This window comes from Ambystoma mexicanum, chromosome 6p (genome assembly GCF_040938575.1).
Source record: "Ambystoma mexicanum isolate Mex_15411 chromosome 6p, UKY_AmexF1_1, whole genome shotgun sequence".
NCBI classification, from domain to species: Eukaryota; Metazoa; Chordata; class Amphibia; order Caudata; family Ambystomatidae; genus Ambystoma; species Ambystoma mexicanum.
The window spans coordinates 298,960,153-298,984,018 of NC_090935.1; the positions used below are offsets into that span (position 1 = coordinate 298,960,153).

Genomic DNA, 23,866 nt, shown 5'->3' on the forward strand with positions numbered 1-23,866 from the left:
ATGTGAATTTCAGTACTATTAAACTTTTAGGAACATATGTTGCCAGAATAGAACTTTGGATACCGAAATCCTTCATTACATACACGATGCACATAGCCATTGCAAAAAACATTAGGAATCTTGGGCTCAAGACAGTGTGTTGTTACACCAAAGAAAATAGTTTGCATTGTGGCAATTTCTCATGCTCACATTTATTTGTTTGTTTTGCCCATCATGCCACATCCTGGTAAAAAAAAAAAAAACACAATCAAAAGTCACTGTACATGTTCAGGTAATAACACGTGTTTTCATCGCTTGTACTTTGACAGTGTGTGGTGTCAATGTCATAAAGGTTTTAAACCTTCACCCCTGGAACTGCAACCAATTAATAATCGCTCACCCCATTGCCCTTTCATAACAGTTGTCAATGCCACATTCAGCCCAGTTCAGTGTCCTGTTCACCTGACCGCCACTAACCACCATTTTCAGCCAGATTGACATATTTAGTACTTTCTCACAGACAAATCATTGGATGACATTTCTCCCCAGGAGGGAATCCTTCCCTTTAAGGCTAGCGTGGTGCAGCTGCTAACCAATAATACGCTTAGGGTTGATAAAATGCAGGAGGACCTTCAAGGGGAGGACTCCCCTCTTGGGGAAGGAGACATTCATTCTGTGATCCCCTTCCATCTGAAACCTCATGCTACCCACCACAGTCTTACTCTTCATCGTGCCAACAAGTTTATAACACGGTAGACTCCTCAAGTACTGAAACGAGGAGGCCACGAGAAGGTGTGGTCAGTCCCTTGAAAGTGATAAAGGACTCCGAAAGTCCACCGGGGAGGTACTGGAAACTGAAAGGGTGTCGAAGAAGGAAGCTAACACAAAGTTGCATGATGGTTGCTATAAACCTTTATATATAGTTAAAACAACATCACTATCCTTCATCTTCCAAGAGGAGTTTCCCTGCTTCAAACTATTACTAAAGGATCTGTTAGAACGTCGGTCAAAATCAAACACTACCACCCTGTGTCATAACCTGCTTCTACCAGTTACACCGCAATTAAAGAAAAATCCAACATAGAGTTCCTTCTTCAGGAGAAAGACACCCTTCTCCTGGTATTCGGGTGGTGTTCCTTAAATTGTTTCTTGCAAAAGGATGCCAGGGGGGAATGACTTCCTTCCCCTGGCTTGTGGTTCCAACAAAATCTTTGTACAACCCAACTTTACTCCCTTCGTCCCCACACTACAATATAGTTCACAACAAAGCCAGGGGGGGGGGGGGGAATGACTCCCTTCCCCTGGCGTCTCGAGTATATGCAAAGGGCTTCAGTTTCTTCACCAGGAGAAGGACTCCCTTCTCCTGGTGTTTGAGAGTACTTTTCCGTATCTTTCAATTTAATGTTTGTTTTGCCACTTACTGACGGTATTAGCAAAGTCCCAAATCTTCCTCTGGTTTTCAGTGGACCTATCTCTGCCACTGAGACAAGGATGTTTTCCTCGGATGCTCAGTTTACTTGTGTTGGGGTCCCCAACACGTCTCTGGTGGTCTTTGGGCTTATCGCTGCCATTGCAACGAGGAAGTTCTCCTCAGATGCTCACTCCATTCTTCCCAATAGTTTGGGTGTTACTATTAGGCCAGGGAAGAACCACTCGAGCATGCCTCTTTTCCACCCCTGTGTCCCCTCTGTGTCCCCTCTGTGTCTCTCGCACTTCCCGTTATGGGGCTTTGGTACATCACTGGGGCTACGTGGGACAAGGATCCATCTCTCAGGCTCTTCGGGCAACTTTCCTTTGCAGGACTACTGTGGCTCCGCGCTCTGCTGTACTGCTCAGTTCTCTTTACCTGCTTCGCTCAATGACTCGCCAGTGTCCTCTGCTCTTCTCTATCTCCGGTCTGCTAACAGGATTTGAAACTCCTGCTCTGGATGGTTTCCACACCCGTTACCTCTCTCAGCTGGGCTTGACAAGTTATTTAGTCCATCGTCTCTTATATATTGTTGCCAGTCCCACCCTGAAAAGACTGTCAAAGTACTTGGTTTCTTTTGACACTGACCTTCATGCCTCCTCGGGACCACCTCGTACCAGTACTAGCATAGTCAGTAATCTTCATGTTTTCTGTGCCCTTCTTCGTCCTAGTAATTTCTGTATCCCAAGTACTACAGTAATACATAAGACATGAAGGGGAAGGGGTGTGACGCTATTCAACGGGCTGTACCCTATGTGATCGTCTATCCCCCCAGAAGGGGAGTCCCTCCCCATGAAGTCCTCCCGCATTAAACCACCCTTAAAGGACTATTGGGTAGCAGCTGCATCTCCCTAGCCTCATGGGAAATGGCTCCCCCTTGGGGAGAAGTGAGAATACCTTGCCAATCATCACACAACATTATATAAAAATAGACAATGGACTTGAGGACTCAAGTCCAGCTGGGAACAGCAGCTGGAGTGGAGCAGATCGCAGGCGAGAGTTACAAACTCTGAGGACTGACTGCAGAACAGAGAACGCCGGCACCAAGTCAAGAGTCCTGTGGGGGTCTAGCAGGAGCAGACCCGACCGTAAGAGGAGAGAGAAGAAATGGTGTTATGACCTCGACGAGGTGGACAGTTCAGTCCAACAACTTTGCCGACTGTGCAGGGATGAAGACTGCAGGGCCATCGCAAAACAGAATGGAGAAACCAGAGCAACCACCAACACGGACTCCAGTTCCAGGAAGAACCAGTGACGTGCCATAGTCCAGAAGAAGGCAAAGTGGAGGCATGGGAGACCCAGTGACAATATAGGGGTGGAGGAGTGAAAGGATGCTAGTGAAAGAAACAGTCATCTGTGCATCGGGAGTAATCTCCCTCGACCCATTGGCGTAGACAAAGCTACCAGTGAAAGACGGTAATCTGTACATTGAAAGTGATCTCCTTTGGCCCAGTGGTGGAGATAAAGCCACTGGGGGAAAGAACGCTAATCTTGACATCAGGGGTGGTCTCCCTCGGCACAGTAGCGGTGAAGAAACAACTGAAGAAAAGAACTGTGCATGGGTGGGTTAAAAGTAAACTCGTTCATACCAATCTCATAAAGGGAGACACTGTTCAAAGTTGGGAATCATTGGTAAATCACCAGAGAACCAAATAGGATCTTTGGACCATTAACCAGGGTGCAAAGAAGGAAAGTGCAACACCCATTGGGGGAACTGTGGAGTTACAACATCTGAATGAAAGTGTTTATTGATCATAACAAGTAACTATTTATACCAGGAGAAGGGAGACATTCTGCTGGTTGGCAAACCGGGCCCTAAAGAAACAGACAAGCAAAAACTTTGGAAATCCTTGTTGGAACTGAGTTGGGAGAAGGCAGTCATTCTCCTGGCGTCCCGATTTGAATTCTAAGTATTTAGTATTGGAAGGTTAAGACCTTTTGTTTATCAGGAGGAGGGAGTCATCCCCCTGAATAGTAGTTAGTGATTTTATGTTAGTAGTGATAGGGCTAGATCAGGAGTTTTTGATGTAGAACAGATTAGCTGAACAGACATTCCCACTAGAAAGGACCCGAGATTATAGTTTAAGTAGGGGAATCCCTCTAGAGTTAGGGATAGTTCAGTTTTCTTATAAATAAATCTCACTTTGTAACATGCCACCGCTGTGTCCGACTCCTGCTTCTGGTACGTTGTCACAGCGCCCACAACTGTGTCATCACTGTTTACAGCCTTCGTCCAGTGCACCTAAAATAGCCCATTCATCTCCTGTCAGTCCAGAAAGTGCACGGTTGTCCACTTTCTCCGAATTCACTTCAATCTCAAATCGTTCCCATCAAGCCACATACAATGATTTAGGCATTAACAAAAATAAACACTACAAAACCTGTTCACTCCTGGTCTTCTCCTAACGCGGTGGTGTAATTGAGGCTATGTCAACCGAAATGACTAATCCCCCTTTGTTTCTATCAATGTCCTAATCATATCCAACTGTGCCTAGGGCTATGAAGCCCAACTTCTGTATTTACCATGTGATTGTCAGCACTCTTGAACCTAGTCTCAAATGCAGGCATATGTGCCCACAATGACTTGCTCATCTATGGACATCCTGTTCCCGGTTTCCCAGTACCAGCAGCACTCCTCCTACCAATCAGTGTCCTTTCTGGCCCGTACTCTGGGTGGGCGTGTGCCTCTTCACCTATCTGAAAGAAACACCATGGGAAAGAACAGTCAGATGTTTTTCTAGTGCTCTAAACATTCATTGCAGTGCACAATCTCGTCCCTCACCTATTCTTGCCATGATGTCCCTCGAGCAGGTCATGGAGTCATAGCTTAGATCCACCCATACCACGGCTTAAAATAAAAATTGGAAAGCTGTGAGCGAGTGCGTAGAATTATACTGCACCCTGGGAGCTAAATCAGCTTGCGAAACATTTGGATGGCAATCTCCGTTAGGCACCCCCCCAGCATGACATTTGAATCCCATTATAGATTTCATCCATTATTTTATTTTTTATTGTGATATGCTTTCATTTAAAACATTCACAAGGTGTCTTCTGGTTTATACAAAGAAGTGGCCAGGGGCAGATAATAGGAACATCTTATAAACATTCAAAAACAAAGCTGAGAATTTAAAATTATATCTGGCTTTCCTCAACAGTGCAGTACAGACTTGCGCACAAATGAGACCGGCCTGACTACGTATTGTGCACTGCAAGGTCTGTGCATGTCCCTTTGTCTAGTCCACCATACAGGGCATTATGGTAGTCCAAGCTGTGATTTTGGGTCCCTTAAAAACGTATCATTTAACCATGGTAAAAAGGTAGTTCCTTTATTAATTTCCACATTACTGACATTCAGAGAATGTGAGGCAAGGCATTCGACTAACATCACATTCAAAACTTTGACCTGAAAAAGAGGTCTGGGATGTAGCTGCTGACTACCTGAATTAGAGGACCCTGGACCAAGACTGAATTCACTCAAGTTAGCTTGAGCCAAATTGCTTTGTTCTGAGGATGTTGTACAGGCACGTGTGGCTATTGTGGATGTGGGCTCCTGATGTTTCGACTATTGCACACATTGTTGTGATTCCAATACGATTGTACATCTAACCCAAAGCTATCGGGCCTTGCAAAATCTTTAAAATCCCCTCAGACCCAAACATCGAGTAGATTAGTTTATCTACTCGACAAGTGCACTGCCCCATCAACTTGATGGGATAATATTTTTTGTTTTAAACAATAACTATGGCACATGAAGAAACATTACCAACATTTCTACAACATACGCAATAGCCCACAGCCAAATGTGCCCATCGAAAAACAATACAACAATACAGGCCAGGAACTTTTGGGAGCAGGACTAGCTTGAAAAGGTGAGAACAAAGAGCAAAAAATGAGGGTCACTGGCAACAATTCACATCACAGCAGGTGCAATGACCATTGGGTAAATAAATCTTTAACCCCCACCCACCCCCCTGAACTCCTGAAATTCTGGGTTGCCAATTTCACCTCAGTCACCTACAGGGCGGTCAGCAGGCAGGGCACCAATGATAAACGGTGCCTGGGGCTGTGCTGCCGACAAAGGCACGGCAGTTGCTGCTGTAGAGCATTTCATTGGTAGCAACTGCGCTTTTTGTATGCATACATTTTTAGGAAATTGAAAAGGTGGTGGGATGCTAGGACTTACATGTCCGGGGAGAGCATTGGAAAAGGACAGGGTAAAGCACAGCCTCACAGCAGTCCTTCAGTGTGTGGTTTCAGCACTTGCCGGCATGGTAATGCTGCCATGGGGACGTGATGTGTGGTTGGCTTGGTGAACTGCTAGTTCACTGTGCATGTCGAGCTGCACTGTAGTATAATCCCATTTAAATAGGAGTCTTGCTACAGTTGGAGTTTTCTTTTCATCTTAAATGAGTAGACCTCGTGGATGTAAACAAAGCTTTAAAAAGTAACTGTTTTGTGAGTCGCTTTCTGTCTATGGGCATTCTTGACCAAATCTGGTGTTTAGGTCTGTCAAGACAAGCAAAAGTTTACACACTAAACACTTGAGATTTCTTTTTCACAAATATAAGCAGCCGGGTCATCATTCAAACCCATGGGCCTCATTACATGTTTAGTTTAGTTTGTTTAGTTTAGTTTGTTTATTTATAAAGCGCATCCGAACCCTCAGGTAATTGGGCGCATAATCATGTGTACAGCAGGGTTACATATCGTTGCAGGAACATCATATTACAACAGAGCGTACATTAGTCCAAGCTCTGAGTGCTTACATATAAGAGTAGAATATACCAAGAAAAGAAAAGTATGTTCAGAGAATATGGATTGAGGAATAAAAGTTACAGTGGCTAATGCGGACCGGGTTACAGGTTGGTCCTGACTATGCTGTAGGTAGAGTAAACATTACTACAGGTGGAGAGCGGCGGCTAGCAGGTCACGACGGTGAGAATCTGGGTGTTTAGGCTAGTAGCCATGATTTTACCATGGCTCTGAATGGCCAGAATGCGGCTTCCGATCTAATTGTAGTGGGGAGGGTGTTCCAACATTGTGCTGCGAGCACTGGAAAACTGGAGCCCCCTGCTGTTTTTAGGTTATAATTCGGGATCTTTAGCTGGTGTAGGTAAGGTGTTCTGGTGGGTCTAATGCCGATCTGGTAACAACAGTACCAGTAAGTTTGCCGTTACCGTAGTTACCGGACCGGCAAACTACGAGTTCTGCTCGCGGGTGTCTTTTTGCCCGCCAGGTCAGACCAGGTGGGCGGACAGGCAAGGCTACTACCGAACTTAGAGTACAGAGTGGCGCTGTTAAGATGGATTTTTAGAATCAGCCCTATGGACAGATTCTGAGAAGCCATAATGTCTGGGGAACAGAGAAAGACACTAATTTCAAGCCAAGCTATCTGGGCACTGTGACTAAATAGCATGGATTAAACTTAGAAAGGCATGAGAGTAGTGAAGGTTCGGCTAACTACAATCGTCCCAGGAGGATAGCTCAGCGGCAGCGTGCTCGACTTGGAAACAAGACGACACGGAGCAACGCAGGTTCGATCCCTGGGTCCCCGCTTAGAAACCTCTGGGTATTAAGCGCGTTATAAATAACCCATCATATCATATCATATAAATTTGAGCGTATACAAATAGTTATTTATTTAAGCCTTAGACAAACACTTACCGATTAAAAACCACAGTAAAGTAACACTAAAACATTCACTACTAATATATACATATTCACTTTGGTTGCCACTAGTAAGAGCACTACCACTACACTTTTAGAATACAGTCAAAGCAGTTTTAGACTACTGTAGAATAGTAACACAAGTGAATAAAAAGAACCATGGTGAGTAACCATCAGTTGGAGAATTAATATGTTGAAATAAAGAAGTTAGAAAAACCATACAAAGCTTTAGAAATTAGGGTATTACAACTAGAAAGGTCCTTCCCCAGCTAGTAAAGAGGGTGCCTAGTGCCCTGCAGTCACTGGTCTTAAAGTAGTTCTCTTCAGAAGATTAGGAGTCCTTTTTTGGAGTCTGAGAAGAGTTCAACAAAACTAATAGGCAGTTTTTAAGTGTTTCAAAGTTAGCAGACAATTGAATAAATGTTCTTGGCAGACCCTCTCCCAATCAAACCACCTTAGGGGGCGCACCATGGAGGATCCTTGACCAGAGCACCACCGCTTACAGTCAGGAAAGCAAAAGGTAGCATAAGGACGTTACGCCAGTTAAAACCTTTAGAGGTATGGCGGTAGGTACTGGTGTGTTTGCTTGTTCCCTATATGTCAATTCACTAACAGACCACAGTAGAAGTTCTGGAAATCCGGTAAGTAACTTGTTCTTCGAATGGATTGTGTCCTCCCACGTATTCCTGATCTTTGATAGACTCCCAAAGCAGTTTGTGTTAGGAGGTGGGTGCCAAGAATGTACCTACTTGTTTATATTATGAAGGACAGATTTGCCAACATTAGCTTCCTCTTCTTATAAAAGAGTCTACACCGTAAAAATGTACTGCAAGTATGAAGGGACGACCAGTTTGCATCTCTGCAAATGTCCTGCACTGGCACACCTCTTTACTAGCTGGGGAAGGACCTTTCTAGGTGTAATACCCTAATTTTTAAGGCTTTGTATGGTGTTTCTAACTTCTTTGAGTGTTTCTGATGAAGCAGCCACCCCTCGACTGGAATGCACCCTCAAACCTTCGGGTGAATCTTTGGCTGCCAATGAGTAGAATTTTGTTATGCACATGACAATCCATCAAGAGATTGTTTTGTGACCGCCAAGTCTAATCTTTGACCAGCGTAACCAATGAAGAGCTGGTCATCTTGACAAACACTTGCTGTTCGTGTAATGTACTAGCTTAATACCCTTTTGGGGTCCAGACGATGCAGTCTCTCCTTCTCTTTTGATGGATGAGGAGGTGGTAACACAATATGTTGTGATATGATATGATATGGCATTTGTAACACGCCTATACACAAGTGTTCAAGGCGCGACGAGGCAGGGAGGGGGGGGGACAAGGGGAGACAGACAACGATCCTACTAGGCCAGGTGTCATTCAGACCGCGCAAGTGCATGGGTGGGGGGACGGGAAAAGTGCAAGAGGGAAGGGAGAGGGGAAAGTGCAATACAGGGTTAGTAATGAAAGAGGGCCAGCTAGTGGCAAGTGCAAGATAAGTGCAGAACAAGTGCTGGGGGGGGGGGGCCTGTAGGGATACAGAGACAGTCCCGCAGTGCAGGTGTAGCAAGGAAGGCAGTGCAGGGGAGAGTGGCTGGGCCAAGGGCCAGGGTTAGTGAGTGGCCCAGTTGCTGATTCAGTACAGTATCAGTGGTTTAGCAGGGGAGAGGGGGAGAGAAAGCATAAGCAAAGAGGAAGGTTTTGAGGTGCTTCCGGAACCGGAGATGGTTCTCCTCAAGTTTCAGGGAGGCAGGAAGGCTGTTCCAGAGGGAGGCCTCTGCTGCGGAGAGAGATCTCCCCCCAACTCGTTGCTTGGAGAAGCGGCTGACCCTGAGGGAGTTGGAGGTGGAAGAGCGAAGTGCTCGAGAAGGAAGATATTTAGGAAGAGAGAGTTGAAGGTATTTTGGCTCCAGGCCCCAGAAGGCCTTGTGGAGGGTTTTGAACTTAATCCTCGCAGCCACAGGGAGCCAGTGTAGCGCTTTCAGTCCTGGAGAGATACGGTCCCTGGGCTTGAGGCCAAGGACAAGTCTCGCAGTCCTGTTCTGGATAAGTTGCAGAGGGCGGAGAGTAGAGGCAGGCAGATTTAGATAGAGGCTGTTACAGTAGTCCAGCTTCGAGAGAACCAGGGCTCTGGAGACAGTGAGCTTCTCGGGGAAGGAAAGGAAGGATACCTCTGAGGAGGTGCAGCTGGTAGTGTGACTTCTTAGAAACGGCAGAAATGTGAGGAGAGAAGGAGAGTGTGGTGTCGAAGATGACCCCGAGGTTTTTTGCCTTGCAGGTAGGAACAGGAGGGGGGCCAAGAGAGGCCGGCCAGAGAGCTGCAGGGAAGGAGGGAGTGGGTGTGCCGATGAGTAGAATCTCAGTCTTATTGGCATTAAGGCAGAGGTCGTTGGCGGCACACCATTCGTGGATAGCAGAGAGACAGTCAGAGATGAGGGAAGGAGAAGAGGAGGCCGAGGGTAGCCTGAAAATGAGCTGTGCAAGGTGAAACTCTGACACAACTTTCGGTAGTTAACATGACCAAACTCAGAGCCACCCTGTCCTTGGAAAAGTGTTTTGGAAGACAGTGCTTGTAGCTCACTTACCCTACGGGCAGACGTGATAGCTATCAAAAAGGCAGTTTTCATGGTGCGCATTCTTAAAGGACACGAACGCAAGGGCTCAAATGGAGCTCCCAAAGACATTTTAGTTCTAGATTTAGAGGGTGTAGGGGGGAAGACATGTGTTAGGCCCTTAAGAAATTGTACCATAATCGGCACTTTGAAGTACGATGCCTCATCTGGAGATCTCTGGAAGACTGATAGTGCTGCTAAGTAGCCCTTCACCGTGGCCACTTGTAACCCAGCAGAGGTCAGGTGGAGCAAGAAAGATAAAACATGGGGAAGCTTACATGTGAAAGAATGAAGTTTTATTTCCATGCACCACCTGCGAAACATATTCCAACAACAGCGGTACATGGATTTAGTTGCTGGTCTCCTAGCCAAAGCAACACCTCCATTATGTCTTCCGGAAGGTCCCAATCCTTACATCTCACCCTTTCAGACACCAGGCGTGTAGACAGAGTCCTGATCGCTGGATGAAGAATTTGACCTTCTTGCGAGAGAAGGTCCTCTCTTTGGAGAAGACAAATTGAAGGGCAGATGGCCATATCCTGAAGGTCCTGGTACCACATTCTCCTGGCCCAATCCAGAGCAGAGCAATGAGGATCATGGTTTTCCTGAACTTCCTTAACTTCCTGATGACTAGAGGCATGACCGGGACTGGTGGAAACTACCAGTTCACCACAAACATGTCCCCTAGAGCTCTTCTTTGCGGAAATTCCCTGCAGCAGAAGAGCTCACAATTCTGGTTGATGCTGGTTGCGAACAGATCCACTTGATTGTTCCCCAAAGAGTGAAGATCGTGCAAGATCGTGCTCTGCCTGCTCTTAGCGTCCGCCGATGTGTTCTTTTCCTACGGCTAGATGAACGGCCAGAAGAATGATTCCTTCTCTTAGTGCCCAGAACTAAAGCTGCATTGCCACTGTGTTGTCCGTCATTATCAGGACACTCTTCCCCAGTATTAAGGGGAGGAAGGCCATCAGTGCTAGTCTGATTGCCCTCAGCTCTAACAGGTTGATATGGAGTCTGGACTCCGACAGACCAGTGTCCGCTTATTGAAAGGTCTCATGTGCGCTCCCGTCCTGTGCGGGAGGCGCCTGTCTCAACTGTCATCTCCGGCCATGGTTGCCGAAAAGGTTCTCCTCTCATCACAGGAGATCCTGGGTGACACTTGTCGGGACCTGGAGAAGGTCCGTCATTCTGCCTGAGAATTGAGACCTTGGGATCTGAGAGCACACTGAAGGGATCTCATTCTCAGACGGGCTTCTGGCACCAGAAAAATGTAGGATGCCATGAGGCCGGGCAACCTTAGGAAGTCGTAGACGTTGGGCACTCTGGAATATTTGGACCATCTGCAAGAGATGATGAGCCCTCAACTCGGGTGGCGAAGCTTTTCCCGAGGCCGAATCCAAGACTGATCCAATAAATTGAAGCTTCTGTGAAGGTGTCAAGTGGGACTTCTTGAAGATCACGGAGAAGCCCAGCTCATGGAGGAAGTGGCAGGTGCGACTGAGATGACTCAGACTGTTCCGGAGAAACAGTCCTGATCAACCAGTCGTCGAAGTAGGGGTAGATGTGAATCCCCTCCCTCCTTAGAATTACTGCCACCACTGACAAGCTTGGTGAAGACCCTCTGGGCTGAGGTGAGCCCGAATGGCAGAACCCGAAACTGATAATGAGAACCACCAACTGAGAACTTCTGGTCCTTTCTGTGCTTCTGATGTAGGAACACATGAAAGTAAGCATCCTGAAGATCCAATGACACCAACCAATCCTGGAGTCGAAGGGTCTGAAGGATATGTGAAAGAGTTACCATCTTGTCCTTGTCCTTCCTGAGGAACTTGTTCAAGCATTTCAAGTGCAAGAAGGGTCACACTCCTCCCTCTTTCTTGGAAACTAGGAAGTAAAGAGAATACACACCTTGGTTTCTCTCTGCTGCAGGTACCAGCTCTATTACACCTTTCTACAACAGGATGAGAATCTCCTGTTGGAGCAGCGGATCTGCAACCAAGGCAGATCTGGCTTTGGGGGGGCAATCAGGAGGTTTCTTTAGGAATGGGAGACAGTAAACATCTGCTACGGTTTCTAGCACCCCATGCGTCCAAAGTTATGCTTTGCCAACTCCGGAGATGATAGGACATACAGACTTGTGGGTGAGGGAGTCATTTTGCTGCTCCACCTGCAGCTGAGGATAAGTACGTGGGTGTTGCACAGGGAGTTCTACCTACTCTTCCTCTGCCTTGACCAGGCGCTCTCCACTGACCCCTTTGTGATAACTGTCCTCTTCCTGTAGAGATTGAGGAATAGAAACAAAGGGCGTCCTCTCCATCCTTGACTTGAAAGTTGAGTTTGCAGGATTGCAACCCCTAATGATTTGGCTGCAGCCCTAGAAGCTTGCAGCTTCTCCAAGCTGTTGTCAATCTTTTCACCAAAAAGAAAAGTACTGGCAGCCATGGATCTACTTATGGAATCTACTGTATCCCGCCTGGACTAAGGTTTGCCTCATGGCATCTTTCCTGTCTTGGACAAAGGGGGTGTGTGTATTTTGCTAAGGCACTTGTGGCATTTGCCAAGTTCAGTGCCATGCTGTCTGCACTAAACGCTCTCTTTCCCAAAGAGTCGACCATTCTATCTTCTTTGTCTGCAGGAGTGGAATGGTAAGCTGCAGACTTAGCTGAAACAGTTGCCGCTTGAACAACCACTCTCTGATGTGGGGTGCCTGTTCAGAAAAGGAGGATCCACAGAAGCTATTGTGTTCTTTCTTTGAGTTTGTTTAGAGGGGGAACAGACTTCGGCTTCAGACAATTTTCCATGACCTTTACCCTTAAGGCAGCATGGAAAGATAGCACAGCCTCCTTGACTGGACCCCCTCGCTAAGATATCAGTAAGGTCATCAGTCTCAATCGTAGCTACTGGTCTAGACCACCCCATATTTTCAGCCACTTAACAAATAACAAACTGCATGAAGGATTAGCATATCCAGCCACCTCTGGGTTACCAAAATCAGTCCCTGTCGATGTTTCCCAGAGGCTGGTTTCTTTAAGAGTTTACACCAGATTCTGCATCTTGGATTCTGGAGAAATAAGCTCTTCTGGAACATTTGGTGTTCCAAACTGATAACCAAAAGGGGCTTGATCCTCCTCTTAATCTTCCTCAAAGATGGACCCCATTTGCCTGAAGAAGTCAGGTTTGGGCATGGGTTTGAACAACTTGGTCGGTTTAGGAATTGGTTTAATAGCCTACGGAAGCACCGAATGCTCCGATGGTGTCGAAGGCAGGGAGGGCTTAGACGACTTCCTCGAAGTGGTCGTTGAATGAGCTGACAGTTTAATGTGCTTCGATGACTTCAAACTAATGACATGCCTTGAGGGCTCAGTAGATAAACGGACGATTCAACACCTTCAAAGAAGGCTTCGATACCGGAGATTAAGGCTTGGAGGGGGTAGGCACAGGTTTTCTCTTATGTATCGAAGACTCTTTCGACTTGCATCGAGGAGCCTCTGTACCCAGGCACTGAGGCGCACGGGAAGGAGACACACGAGACTCCCTACTGATCTTGTCAGACACCGTGGGGTGGCTTTGTTTCCTTGACTCCTTGAGAGGGACACTCAGAGGAGCTTGCCTCTCAAAAACATCAAGCATTTCTAAGCAGAGGTTTTCCCACTCCACAGGAGTTGAAATTTTCTTTGGGAACAAAACTTTTTCGGGAGAGGAAGACGACAATGACGAGGACCAATGATGCTGTTTCTTACTCTTCTTGTGAAAAGACAACCAGTGTCGTAAACCAGCCCTTGATCATCTCACAGACTTTTTCTCTGGGGTATCATCCGTTGAATTGGAGGACCACTTTCTTTTGGATGGGGTAATGGATGGGGATTTGGGAGAGGGCTTACCTCATCTGGTTATCCCTTCCTTTCCAGCAAGGCCTTGACAGTTGTAGATTGACATGACCCACAGTCGTCCACCTTGTGGCTTGTCCCCAAAAACCACAAACAGACAGTGAGGGTCTGTAATGGACATTTTTGCCCCACAGTCTGCACACCATTTGAAGCTGGTCTTCGGTGTCAAGGCCATGTTGAAAGAGTATTGAATCGATCTTGATAGAAGCACAAATGCAATCGAAATTTTGCTGAGGCGAGTAGCTCTGAAGCATGCATCAATGCGGAAAAAACAGAACTGAGGTGACAGTCAGCGCACGTGCTTCATATACCAGCGTCAATCTCACAAGGAATGCTACAGAGGCCGTCGAAGACCAAGACTCAACGCTGCATGACGCTCAAGCCTATGAAAACAAATTCCTAAGCACTCTTCAAGCAGACTTGAATATAGCAAAGGTGAGGAATACATGGGAGGACACAATCCATTCGAAATGTGAGGAGGACCACGCTGTGAAGTTTTCTCAACAAATGATATTTTATTATATTAAAGGTTTGGATGAACACCTCACTATCCCTACCCTGACAAGGATTTCCCTGCCTAAAATAAACTAAAGGAAACACTCTAACAAAGGATATCTCTCCCTCACACTTATATATAACACAAATAAACAAGGAAATGCATGGCAGTTCAATAAAATAATGATTGAATTCACAATGGGACGACAATCTCTCTTCATAACCTGGTGGAACTCCCCGTGCCCAGGTTTAATCGAGATTCTGCTTCACAGTTCAAGAAAGAACATAACGAAATCCTGATTCGTAACAAAGGTTCCGATACAGTTTGATGCAACGTTAACTTTGCAACAAGACATTCCAACACAGAAGATAAACGTCTCTTCTTCTTTAAACAGGTTCTCAGTTCCTCAATAGCAACAATGATTGTCTTAGGATGATTTGCCACTCTTCTACCTCAAAGAATACAACTTGTCTTAGGATGATTTGCCACTCTTCTACCTCAAAGAAATACAAATTCTCTCTAACAGTCTTGCACAGCTCTCCTCCAGCACCATTATTAACAACAAATTGTGTCTGTAAGGACCATCTTGTAGCACACCTTCAACTTTCATCTGGCCTGCTTCCATGCCAGACTTACAATCTTCAAAGGCTTGCCAACAGGGTATACTCCCCTGCCCGAACAGCTTTTTATAACAAGAAGTGCTTTTGTGGTCAATGTCACCTGACAAGAGGTTTACAACAGCTTCACAGCATTCAACAAATTGCAGATTTAAAACATTCAACAACTTTGCAGGGAAAACAAGATTCACATTGATGCTCTTTAATACTCTTCTGCAAATCATGCTCCTCACCTTCTGGATACCTTTTCCCAGAAGGGCAGCCTTTTTGTCACTCTTATTTGCACACTGCACAATCAGCTAAAGACTGATAGGGATAGGGTATCTTCCTGCCTCTCCCCAGGTATTGGCAATTTGTGTGTATCCAGCTTGTACCAGATGTATACAATATGGGCAAGAGGTTTCAGAGTGTATACACCTTGCATTAGCCCTCTTCTGCTGCTGGCAATACTGGCTAGATTGTGTTTGCCTCTGTTTGTTTCTCTTGACTTGGGCAATGCTTATTGACATTAACTCTTAAAGTCGCCATGGCTGGTTGGGTTTTCCACACATACTTTTAAGGTCACAGTCATTTGGCTTTGATATAATTGGTTTTTGATGCTTTTCCCTAGTTCGTTGTTCAGAATTGGGAATCACTCTCACTCACAGGTCGACTGCTGCTTCTGCTGTTTTACAATAGTTTGGTATGCAAAAGGGACGTGTGAATCACTTCCATTCACACTGGAGTGCTGCTTTGCACTGGTTCTGCTTCTACGGAAGCACTGTTCACTCGCCAAATGCCTGCTTCCGATACGCAAGCAGGCACAGAGCGCCCGGGGTCCCTGACAACATGTGAACACACCGGATAAGACGTGCACCTCCGTTCCCCTCGCCGCTCACAGGATTCTGCTGCTGTGGCTCCTCGCGACCCAGCAAACTGCTTCGGTAAGTCTGCCTTCGTCCATGGCACTTCCAATTGGAGCACCTCTTGTTCATGAGGCTCTCAGTGTAAGCCATCTGCCGGAGACAGCCTCCTGCATGCTTTATGCTGCGCAGCCTCTGCAGAACAGGTCACAAGGGGGGAAGCTTTCCTCCTGCAAGCTTCCTGCTGCGCAACCTCTGCACTTCAGATTTATGGGGGCACAGACCCTATCAGGACCGGCAGATGATATCTCCCAAGCAGTGGTTCCCAGTGTCTTCTCTCTCCTCCAGCTTCTGCCTGGGTTGCCAGCACGAACCACGCTACGTCTGACTTCGTCTACTCTTCACCAACAATGCCAACTCTATGGCCTGCGCCTGGGGGGCCTTTTAAGCATCCGTGTCTCCCTCAGGTTTGGGTCATCTGCATTAATGAACGGATCACCCCTACAACATTGTACCTCTTAAGCCCTCCTCTTCTTCCCAGTACCTAAGGAATTATGGGACTTGAAGTCCTTAATGATAAATTAGGTTTTGTAATTTCTCTTTTACAATAAGCCATTACAAGAGTGGGCCTTCGGAGAAAGTTGACCAAGGGTGTTCCCATTCCTCCTGTCCAAGTTCCCCCATCATGTGCTCTCCCTGCAGAACACCACCCCCCACGGTCGGGATCAGAAAGCGTCTGCCTTTCTTGGCCACTTGAGAAGGGTCCCAGGCCAGGTCTTCTGGGGAATCATTGCGGATCCATCACACTAACTGAAGTATTTGGGCAGGTACCTCCCTTTGAAAGACTATCCCGAAAAGCCAAAGTCTTGCCACACTAGGGAGATCTCGTCAAATACGATTTGGATAAGACAAAAATGAGTCTGACTGGCAAATGATCAGAATACGTACAAACAAGAATACCGCTCATGTAAAAATAGCTAGTAAGGTAGAAGAGAGTAAAACTAGATCACTACTGGAATGTATATTGTAGACAGACAAATAAAAGCAATGTGCACAATCATTAGGCTTCAAACAGATGCATATACCTGCAAGGTCTGAGTGGGATAAAATGTGAATAATTTGACATGCAGCGGGTGAAAGTGGCCTAACTTGGGGCAGTTGACCTATGAAGATACATCACCAATACTGCATTAAAATCTACTGCCCAGATTAAAAATGTGTCTGCAAACTAATACACTTATTAGAAACTGAACAAAGTAGTTAGTGGGCATCTGTGTTAGGATCACAATTATTACGATGGGTAAAATCACTCCACGTGAAGAGCTGGAAACAATGACAAATCTTCCATCAACAGGTTAACCACCAAGGGAACTAAAAGGTAGCAATGTGAAAACAACATGAACAACCATCAAAAATAAAAGAAGTATGAGGTATAAAAGCAGGAACAATATAGTCATCCAATCAAGCAGGACACAACATTGATCATGCAGACTTCAACAGTTTTTACTTCCACGAACATCTCAATTAGCCAGTGTGAGAATGGCCAGCAACTGTATTCAACCATCAACATGTTACCTTAAGAAAGCATTTCTTACACCATTTGCGTATATGCAACAAATGCTAAAACGCAATCTGCAAACAGTTTTCAAGATTAGAACTACCGAGTATCCCATAGCCTTTGAACCCATTAATAGCACTGTGTGAGATATCCCCACAAATGGAATACAATAGACCTGATTAACACACCAATATACATTTGCCACCAAGGGATGCTAGTAGTTATCAGTACAAGCCATAGGCCCATCAGACGAACCAGCTTGATTTAAAAAGACTAGAAGAGAAAACATATTACTGCAGAGAGACCAGAGAAGTTGATGAAAGCAGTGCCAGAGGTCCTCCCTCGAGACTGCTGCTGAGAGATCCCATCCATTGTACTGCCTTTCGTAATCAGACCAAGGAATCCTGAGGTCAGGTCCAGCGCTCCCACATCTAGGAGAATCCGGACACAATCTTTTCTTCTAACCTAAGCTACTGTAGGGAAAACTGTATTGCTTACCTTGATCCGTGAAGTTGCTCCAGAGCGTTGGGAGTGCACATAGAGGTGCCCAGGGTACCCCCCCTTTTACCTCTGACTCAAGCCACTGCTTGTATCCTTTTAGCGAGTCTTTAACAGGGTCTCCTACGTTGGTTTAATCTTGCTACATCCTAAAGACTGACTCTAGAAACTTTTCGTATTCTACTGCTTGTCAATACTTTAAGCCCTCTCCAAACTGCCTTTAGATATGGTTGGATTTTGGAACTTAAAAGACTTGCTGTGTGTAGAAACTGTCTCTAGAACTTTAAGTCTTACTAGTATAAAGGAATTGTACAATCGGACTGAAAACAAAAGGTCCGACTGTGCAAAAAGTCTGAAAAACGCTACCACCAAAGGTTCAAACACCACAAGTTTGGACCCTTTGGTGGTAGCATTGTAGGTATGTATAAATAAAAATTAAAATAAAGACTGCGGGGGCGTCCCGCGCAACACCCTGCTCATTACTGTGTGGTATAGTGAGCGGGGTGTTGCGGGGGGACAACCCCACAACACCCATAAAAAAAAAACAGGGGCTGCGGCGGTGTCCCCCGCAACACCCTGCTCACTATACTGTGTGGTATAGTGAGCGGGGATTGCAGGGGACACCCCTGTAGCTCCCAAAAAAAAAAAAATAAAAATAGTAAAACGACCCTGCGGCACCGGTTCCTGATCACAGAAGTGAAAGGGAACAGGCGTTGCAGGGACACAACGCTGAAAAGAAGTAGAGTTTGGGTATGTTAGAGATGTGGGTGGGGGTTTGCTTGTTTGTTTATTGATTTGATAATGCGCACCAAGCCCTTGGGCAGCTGGGCGCAGCAGTACAGGAATTCTCAAAGCTTAGTTACAGTGCCCGTCACAATTTAGTATATACATGTAGTTACATTGTGAAGTACAATACATGAAACAGTACAGTCATTTGATACAATGTGGACACAGTGAGTGAGGTGCAGTAGACATTTGCTATTCATAGAGCATGGAGGGGCGTATACCGGATAAAAGTCAGACTAGCAAGACGTAAGTTAGTGAGAGCCTATGGTTACAGCTATGAGTTGGAAGATAAGTAAGTCACAGTAGTGCTGTCAGATGCTTTGACAAAGGTTGTCAAAGAGTGAAGAGGTTATAGGTCGTTGGAGCGAAGCCATTTGAGAGCATTGATTCTGAATCTAGCGTACAGTAAGGGGCGTCTAAGGTCAATAGGAAGTGTGTTCCATGCTTGAGCAGCTTTAACTGGGAAACTGGTTCCTCCAGCTGTGGTGAGTTTAAATCTGGGGATGTTGAGCAGGAAGGTATTGGCAGATCTCAGAGGTCGGGAGGTGAATTTCCTGGTGATTTTTTTCCGCTAGGTAGGGAGGTGCTAGAATGTTGAGACATTTAGAAGTGAGAGATATAGTTTTGAGGAGGATTCTGGCCTTTATTTTTAGCCAATGGGCCTCTTTCCTGAATTTAAAGATGTGCTCTCTATGAGGGATGTTCAAAGCTGCTATTAGAGCGTTATTTTGCAATCTTTGGAGTTTGTCAGTAACATACTTGTTGGCTCCTGAGTACAGGGCGTTGTAGTCTAGTCTAGACATAAGAGCATTAGCCAAGGTGATGCAACTGGCATTGGACAGGAATGGTCTGGCAGCTCAGATTAATTTACAAGTGTAGGCGGTAGTGGAGGAGAGGAAGCAGACTTGCTTTTTTAGGTTAAGAGAGGAGTCCAGGTAGAATCCTAGAGTTTTTACCTCGGGCATAATCTTAATGATATTGTTGTCAATGTTGAAAGATATGTAGTTTGGGTTAGGTTTTTTAGGTTAGAGTCAGATCCGAGGAGTAAGATCTCGGTTTTATCGTCGTTCAGGCAGAGGCCGTGGTCGCCATCCATGCCTGAATGAGGATGTATATTTTATTCACCAGGGTTCAGGTCCTCTTCATAGTTGCCTGAAAGGGGTATGAGGATCTGGGTGTCATCTGCATAATTAGTGTAGGTGACACCAAGTCTGTCCAACTTGTCAAATAGTGGCTTGGTGAAGATGTTATACATAGTGGGTGATACACAGGATCCCTGTGGGACTCCACACGTTATTTGGATAGGATCAGCGCAAGAGGAGGTAGAGAAAACTCCCATAGTCTGGTTGGCTAAAAAGGATTGAACCCAAGCTATGGCTCCTCCTGTAAAGTTGGCAGCGAGTCTTAGGTGGCTACATACGACTGCATGGTCCACCAGGTCAAAGGCTGCTAACAAGTCCAACAGTAGTAGCAGGGCGGTTTTGCCATTGTCGTTTAACTCCTCAATTTTAGTCCCAAGGTCTAGCAGAGCTGTTTCAGTGCCATGGAGAGAGCAGAATCCTGATTGTTGTGAGCCTAGCAGATGATCCGTTTCTAGGTAGTCTTGAATTTGTAAGTAGGCTACTGTGTCAATCATTTTGAGTAGGAAAGGTACAGTAGTGATGGGTCTATAGTTAGTGGGTATTGACGGGTCAAGAGTTTGTTTTTTCAGTAAGGGGAGGAGATTCTTTCAAGTTGGTAGGTACAGTGTTTGATTTGATGGAGGACTTGATAAGCTTTGAGATGAAAGGGGCTTAGTCTCTGGCCGTATCCTTTATTATTTGCGCTGGGCTACTGTCACCCTTGCAATTGGAGGGTTTCAGGGAGAGAATGACCTTTTCAGTATCGATGAGATCGTTTTGAAGCTAAATGGTAGCATAGTATTGTACTCAGTGGCCGGTGGTAATAGTTGGTCAGTGATAGGCAGAGTTTTTTTTTTTAGTTATTTTTAGTTGGAGGGAGGAGATTTTATTTGATAAGGCGTTCTGTATTTTAGTAAACCATATCTTGTCCTTTGGGACAGTGTCAGCTTGTTGTATGAGGGATTCCATTTCACGGAGGATGGAGAAGAGTTCCTTCGTGTTTGATTGGGCCTTTGTGATTCTGTCATCAAATACATTTTTTTTGTGTTGATAATTTCTTTCTTATAGTGTTTAGATAGTTGGGCTAATTTGGCTTTATTGTTGTCGGTAGGCGAGTTGCGCCAGATAGCTTGTAACTTTCTTTTCTGTTTTCTTAGTTCATCAAGTTGGGGGGTGAACCAGGCATTCAAGTGCGCTTCCTGTTTACTTTTGCACAGTTTAGTAGGGACAATGGTGTCTAGTGCTTTGGTCATGGCAGAGTTAAAGGTGTCCACTAGGGTGTCTGGGTCAGTGTTATTCTCCAGGCCATTAATAGCGGGGAGGAGGAGCGGGATAAGTTTTTCAGCAGCAATATCTTTTTTACTTCTGGTAGGCAGGGGGGGGTATCATGCTGATAGTTTTGGGGGTGAGGAGGTGAAGTTGAATAAGTATGGTCTGTCCAAGATTGTAGGACAATGTCGGTAATGGCAATGTTAAAATTAAGTTCAGATACCCTGTCGAGGGTTCTGCCCTTGATGTGGGTGGATGAGAGGACTTTTTGGGTAAGCCAGTGGTTGTTAAGTAAGGCCGTTATTGAGTGGGCATGCTTATTGTCTGGGTCATTAAAATCGATGTTAAAGTCGCCCATCAGTAAGGTTTGGGAGTGATTTTGTGTGTTGTTCGCTATGGGGCTGGTGAGGTCCTCTTCGAAGGTTCCTAATGGTCCTGGGGTCCTGTAAATCAGGTGGATGGTCAGCGTGCAGTTATTGGAAAGCAGCAATTTAGCTGAGTGTTTCACGGGATGAGCACGGAGGAGAATTTTGTGTTAAGGGTGTGGGTGGTGGTGGGGGTGTGTGGTGGGTGTGGGTCTGTGGGGGCTTCATTGCGTGTTCGCATGGGAAATGTGCGAACCTTTGGTGGATCACACATTTCTCATGCAGGCTTTTCCGTCGCAGACATTTCCGTGACTGATAAATCGCGTAGATCCAGTAAAAAAACAATTATTTTCTGTACCAAAAGTCACTATCTCATGTCTATACAGAGTAAATGTCTTTATCGCATTTCTGCGAAGATTTGAGAGTGCACATTACTACCAATAATACAATATTGTCATTACTGTCAAAAGCTGTAACAAATGCAACTGCAAGCAACTACAAACTGAGCAGTGGCCTTTGGAAAGTATTCTAAAGTATTCCTAATTGTTTTGGTTCATTGTACTAAGTATTTAAAAAGGGATTCTTGTGTAAATAGAATAAATCTATATTTTGATATAAATGTGTGTTTCTTTGATGTGCATTACTGGCTAGGTTCAGTGTACTTACCTACACAACTCACATCTTCCTCTTATGATAAACCAGACTGCTCTGCCACTCTGCCAAGGTTCCACAAGTAGTAAAGACTGATACTAAGAGTTGGAGGATATACAAAACACTGCAATAGATTTGCGAAGTCCTACCTTCCAGAGGACTTTGGGAAAAGGGAGTTTGTTCTATAGGTAATCTCTAGGCTCCCCCAGAATGGCTGTGTAGACAAGATTAACAGTTGGTAAAAACCGCTCTCCCAATCCCTAAAATGTTTAGGGGCCACAAAATGAGGTGCTAACTTGTGGGCCATTTGGGTGTGTGAAAGCCTGAATAACTTATATGGGTGGAATAAGGGCTACAAGGTGAGCATTTATGATGGCATGCAATGTCTCTTCATGCTAGAATTACCAGATTACTCACCGTAGTGACCACCTTACTCCTAGTCCATAGTCTCCTTTCCTCCATACTTGTGGGATATCTCTCCATCAAAAATGTGTCCCTCCTCTCTTTCCTGCAGGGGGCCCGGCAAACGGCCGTAACCCCGCCCACCTTGGCTCCGCCCCACGCATCGCCCATCAGTCCTTTTCTATCGCAGGGTCCAAGATCCATTAGCAATAACAGAGGAACCATATTAGAGGGGACGGCGGGCGGGCGTATGGAGGAAAGGGGACTATGGACTAGGAGTAAGGTGGTCACTACGGTGAGTAACCTGGTAACACTCCTACGTCCCGTCCCCTTTCCTCCATACTTGTAAGGAGTGCTTGGGAATCTCCCACAGCAGCTATTGGTTGATGGAAATACCCCTTACTGAAACAGGTTCTTTAGCACATCCTGCCCAAACTGAGCATCAGCTCTAGAGCTCATATCGAGGCAGTAATGCTTACAGAAAGCAGATGGGGAGGCCCAAGTAGCTGCTTTAGCGATGGACTCCCAGGGAACATACTTATGAAAAGCAACCGCGGCTGCCTTGCCCCGCACCAGGTGTGCATGGATACCTTTAGGAGGTTTCAGCTTTTGGACGGTGAAAGACTCCGTGATACAGGCGGCAATCCATCTGGAAATAGATGCCTTAGACGCCGGCCTGCCCTGAGGGTTACCAAAGGTCACAAAAAGTTGAGAAGAACTCCGAAGCTCGGAAGTCCTGTCCAGGTAGAACTTAAGAGCTCTCCGGACATCCAGACAGTGTAGAACCTTTTCAGCCTCCGAGGCAGAGTTCGGAAAAAAGACCGGAAGGGAAATCGACTGATTCAGATGGAATTTGGTCACTACCTTTGGTAGGAAAGCCGGGTTTGTCCGAAGGACTACCTTGTCCTTGTGAAAGACCAAGAAAGGATGCTCCACCAACAATGCCTGGAGCTCACTCACTCTCCTCGCTGACGTAACGGCAACCAGAAAGACACTTTCCAGGACACGTACTTGAGGTCAACAGTAGCCATTGGCTCAAAGGGCTTATGGCACAGCGCCGTCAGGACTACATTTAGGTCCCAAGGCGGGTGCGGACTACGAACCGGAGGGTAGATGCGTGTCAAGCCAGCAAAATGTCTCTTCATCACCGGGTTAGAGAATAAGAACACCGGTCTGTAGAGAGGTAAGCGGAAACCGCTGAGAGATAAATCCTGCAAGACAGAACATATACCCCTGACTTTGCTACGGAGGAAACGAAGACAGCACCGTGTCAATCGTTGCCACCCTCGGATCCAACTCTTTCTCCAAACACCAATGACAAAACCTGAGCCATTTACTCTTCTATTGAGATCTGGTCGAGGGTTTCCTGGCTGCCTGGATAATGCGCATGTTATCCGCAGACAAACTCAAATGCTCTAAAGACTTGAACTCAGGCACCATGCAGCCAAGTTGAGCGATTGTGGGGAGGGGTGCCACATCTGTTGTTCCCCTTGGTGAAGAAGATTGGGAGTTACTGGTAACCTGATCGGCGGATACGCCGACAGGTGTTGAAGTTCTGAGAACCAAAACCTGGCCGGCCACCACGGAGCTATCAGTAGAAGAGAACAGTTCACAGAGTTCCTTAACTTCCAAATTGCTCGATGAACTAGGGGCAG

At 45.9% G+C, this 23,866-nt stretch overlaps 1 protein-coding gene across 1 annotated transcript in view; it reads right to left on the minus strand.

The window, feature by feature from the left end:
• Positions 1 to 23,866, minus strand: part of LOC138511395 (asparagine--tRNA ligase, cytoplasmic) — a 344,053-nt gene that overhangs the window by 83,797 nt on the left and 236,390 nt on the right. The gene's annotated exons all lie outside the window — the stretch shown is intronic.